Source organism: Chaetura pelagica, unplaced genomic scaffold, assembly GCF_000747805.2.
Source record: "Chaetura pelagica isolate M959 unplaced genomic scaffold, ChaPel_1.0 scaffold346, whole genome shotgun sequence".
Classification (NCBI taxonomy): domain Eukaryota; kingdom Metazoa; phylum Chordata; class Aves; order Apodiformes; family Apodidae; genus Chaetura; species Chaetura pelagica.
In genome coordinates this window covers 2,740,593-2,745,590 of record NW_009953797.1, presented here as the reverse complement: position 1 = coordinate 2,745,590, position 4,998 = coordinate 2,740,593, and positions in this window count along the sequence as shown.

The window sequence follows — 4,998 nt, the reverse complement described above, 5'->3', positions numbered from 1 at the left end:
GGCCACTGAGACAGAGCCTCGCTCACACACTGGCCAGCCAGCCCTGGGCCAGAGCCACAAGACATGCTCCAGTCCCACAGCTCTACCTGCTGCACCACCAGCCTGCTCAGGTTGCGTGTACCACGATGGCACCTCCTAATAAAGTCTGTGTCCATATTCCCTGCAGTCTTTTCCCCCTGCATTGCCTCAACAGCCAGCCCAGGGCAGCTGGAGACAGCAGGAGCCTTAAGTAGCAACTGGCACAGGGCAGGGCTCATTACTCTGACAGCACAGGGTAAGCTGCAATAAGGGACATCATCATTAATAAAAAGGGTGGTACTTGCACAATGCTGTCCCTACTGCTCATAAGACAGAAGTGTGCTGCATCCAAGGATTCTTACGTACAGTTTTGTTTTGAAGGAGCAATGTGATAAAGTCCTGGGGGAGCTGGTGTATGAGGGGAAGTGAGCTAACAGGCTGATTGTCTCCTGATGAGGGGTGACAGTGAGGCATACCAGGGCTTGAGTCCACTCCCTTATTTGCTCTGGTAAATAAGGAACTGTTTGTTTCTGGATGAGGTACAGTTGCTGTTGCAGAACAGCTGCCATTGGACTATTAAAACACTTGGATCTTCCAAGACTTTAGAACTCATTTAACCAACAGTTAAAAACCAAACAGTATGAATACTCCTCTCATTGCCTACTCTAGGAATTTAAATCAGCAACAAGTTTTGTTTCCACACCCAAGCAATGTTTGTAGGTTGTTGGCAGAATTATGATGTGATGAATCTACACCTTCTCTGGTGTTTCAATTAAATCATGTACCAAGCATTGTTTGTAAATGAATTAAACAGTAAGTTGTGAATTAGTTCAGTAATCAAAGTTGTTGTGTAACAACTTATTCCTTAAGTTTTTTAATAATTACACACGTTTGAGACAGTGTGAAGGCAGGGCAAGGGAAAAATAAAAAACCTACTGCTCAGTAGACAACCTAAAACAAGATCTCACCTCAAGGTCTCCCTGCTGAAACAACTCTGGAAAACTACGTTGCACCCAAGAAAATAAAAGCTTCAGAACAGCAATGGAGGAAAGATGGTAGCTCTTACCTTCCTCTGAGGAGAAGTACAGCTTTGCTGAGAAGCTTCTTTAGGAAGAGATGACCTCTGAAACTGGCTTTTTATAGAGCAAGTGCTCTAGCTAAGGAGCCTTCACAGTTGAACGCAATTAGATAAATTAGTCAAAGCAGATGCTAAATGCCAGCATTTACCAGGTGTACTATAAAGGAAAAACACCAGGTCTTTTCATATCTGCTTTGTAAATGCTGCTTTTTGTTAATCCTGATGTTCCACTGTCTTTCAGTGGGCTGTGTATTCGTGGTGTCAGAGCTGGACTGTCTTAACAAGCATTTTTTAAGGGCCATGCCACTAAAGCAACTATCCTTTTTAGAGGCTGCAGGAAGGTGCCATAGGCACCAGCTGCACAGTGTTGTTGCGTGGGACATAGGAGAACACCTGCACTTTATTTCTGAGCCACTTTTTCTCTCCCTGTCAGCGTCAGTGAGTTCCTGCCTGCCCATTTCTTGGTCACCATTAGTAGGACTGCCACTCCTACAGGCTTGGCAATGCTGGATGATGGATTGATGGCTGCTTTGGGGAGCTGATGGTGGACAAGGGTTGCTTTTGTGTCACGAACTTTGCAGTGTGTCTCATTTTTGTTAGAGACTTCTTCAGGGCTGAAATAATGACTCAGGAGCTCTCTGTCTCTACTGAAGTAGGAAGGCTGTGTCATTTAATAAATTTCCTCCTTAGAGTGCACTGGAAATAATATAGGAACAAGGTTTTGTAGGTTCAAAGTTACCACTACATTAAGACTAGGCTGACTCTTGAGAAAAGTTAGCATGTTATCTGGTCTGCAAATTTCCTGGAATTGCTTGTCTCAGAGGCAGAGCTGAGTGCTTTTTTTCTGAAATAGCTGTGTTTGTTTCTAGGGTTATTAAAAGCTTTGGTTCATAACCTGTTCATATATGAAGTAATCTCTAGCTTGAGCTGTAAAATACAACCAGCGCAGATGCAGCAGTGAGGGAGGTGAATGTATGGAATACAGAGAACATCTCTATGATGTTCTATGTTAAGACTTCACAGTTTAATGGCAATCAGTATAAAGCTGCTACTTAAAGCATATACCAAAAGTATATCTGAGTTCAGTAGGAATAAAAGGACGTAAAATCAGGTTCCAGACAGGATTTGGTCAGCCACCTGCAGTCCTCCCATGCAGCACTGCCTGTGTTCTGTCCTCCTGGGATCGAGTTTTGCTGGTAGAACTGAGACAGCTTTCTATGCCATGGCAGCCAGTGAGGGCATCTGATTTAACAGGTGTAACAAAAGCTTTTTGAGTCTTGCAAAGCTGCTTTTGCATAGTCTTTGGAATAGAGAAAGGCACTTGGACCATTCCCTGTCAGCAGATGACTTCTCTTACAGTTGGGGGATTTGTTGAGAAATCACTAATCATGTGGTAGGAATCTCCAGCTTCCTCCATAAAGCAGAAGCTGCTTCTGAAGACAGCTGGGAAGCATCTGCTAGGGCAGAAGAAACAATCCAGTGTTTATAGCCTATGGTTCCTCTGTCCTAACCAGGCAGTAAAAAAGGAGAAGGAAAATCCTTTTTAATGCTTTAACAGGTTACCCTTGTGCTCAGTACACTCTAGATGGTTAGGAAATCAGTATGTTTTAAGTGGAGTATCGTATAACAGCACAAGCCAATGTTCACAGGTTGAGTGCCAGGCAGTGCAGTGACTCCAAAAGGTTATCTACAGCCTTTTTTTGGTACTTTCACAGCATCACTGATACCAGTCTTGTGTTCACCCCTTGTACCTTTTCCCCCACCCTCTTGGTCCTCTGTCCCTGTCCTTTTGAGCACAGCTGCCAGGCTTGCACCACAGCTGATTTTGTTGGGAGGAGTGGAGCAGTCTGATGCCCCAGGAGCCCTGTGAGCAGCCCTGCTCCAGGTGGGCACTTGCAAGGGATGGACAACTGCTGCCACTCATCCCCTCCTGCTCCTCTCTTTACAAGGCTCAGCCAGTCAAACCAGTGTTGGTTACACCTTTGTAAAGGGTTTCCCCAGGCTCCATGTGTAATAGAGGAAACTTGCTTCCCTGCCTCACCAAGTCTGCACTGCTGCCATGAGCCCACCAAGTGCTGATCTTGCCCCTGCTGTCCCCATCTGAAGTCTGGGGCACCTTTCCTGGCTGCCAGCAGTAGCCCTCAAGTGGGGATGCAACAGGCCTTCACCTGGCATGCTTTTGGCTTGTGAAGAGTCTCACCTGTACTCAGCCGTAAAGCTCCATACTTTCACCAATACATACATGACCACAAGAAATTTTGGTTATTTTGTACAGGAGCAAGTTAGAAGCATTGATCTGTTATGGAAACTTAGTTAGGGGAGGAGTGGGAAGTAACTGCTCGAGCTCCACAGGGAAGGAAGTGAAACTAAGCTTTCAGAGAGGACCCTGTTCCTCAGTACAATCTGACAATCTCAGATTGTTCAAAGAAAGGTCTCCAAATACTTGAGAAGCAAACAATAGTATCCTTTGCTCCTGCTACTCTTGGTCTTCCTTGGTCTTTGGAAGACTGGAAGTATTTTCCTCCATGTCTTTGAAAGCTATAGTCAGGATACGTGTTCACAAGTTCTGCATGAGGCTAACAAAGAACCTCTAGTCCATTTAGAAAAACTGTGTGCATATGCACACCCACACATGAAATTCAAGATATTGTGGTTGGAAGGCTGTCAGGCCCAGCTGCATAAGGTCTCTCAAGAATGTTCTCTTATGCCTGGATTAAGTCACTTCTACCAGTTTGAACAAATGAAAAATCCCCCGAGAAGGAACAAAACATGTAGGGAGGCTCATATTAAAAAACTAGGAGAGCAGACAAGCCAGAGGAACTAACTTTAAACTGTGCAACCAGACCAGAGATGTTCTATAGCTATGGGAGAAGAGGACTGAAGGCCACTAAAATCCATAAAGTCTCCTTAACTATTCAAGAGCAGTAAGAAACAATTTTGTCTTAATCTGCATTTCTTACAGCAGCCAAGTCAAGGCCAGGTGATTTAGACATACCAGCTGCGTGCCCAAGGGTCCTGATGTGGGGCAGTAGCTGATAGGAGTTATCCCTCAGGGGTGTGCCTGGTGCCAGGGTTTCCTGGCTTTGGCAGCAACACTGCAGGGAGCGGGGAAATGAAGACCTGAATCACATGAACACAGCATGGGGCTGGAAGCACCACCGCAGCGACACCCAGACACCTCAACCAGGCAAGGTGCCTCAGCACTTCTTTGTAACCACCTTGCAAAGAAGACATACCACACCCTTTGGCTGCAATTATTTTTTAATGGAAAAAACTAATCAACATTTTACATAAATATCAATGGGTGATAAGACAGTTGAGTAAGTAAAGGAATACATACCCCAGAGTTTTAAAGGGCTTGTAAGGAACTGACAAATAGCACACAATGACATCTACAAGGAATTAATTATAAGAGGTGGGCTGCACATCAGTCAACTTCCTTAAGTTCAAGCACTAATCAAATTAGGCTACGATTGGAGTTAGTCACAGTGCAGTCTTCCCATGCAGCAAAAAGGACATGTTCAAAGGGGGAAGTGAACTTCAAAAAGATCTTTTTGCTTTCAGCAGAGAGCCCCAACAAAGAGAGCCTCAGTAGACCACTGTTGTCAAGCCCTTTTGGGGTCTGGTTTCACATGTGCAGTGTGCCTCTCTCAGACTAAAAGCTTATTTTTAATAAAAGTTCTGTCAGACAAGAATGTGTTCACACTGCAAGGTGATACCACGGTTGGTCTTGCTAATATTTTCTCTTATACAGGGTTGTAAAGGACTGAAATAATTTTTATTCCCAGGCAGGCTGCAGGGGAGACTCTTTTTTATAGTCATTAAGAACAATTTGTTAAGTGAGTAGAAGCTGCACCAGAAACTATGTAACTTCACAGTTTTTCATGCAAGCTGACAGGCAT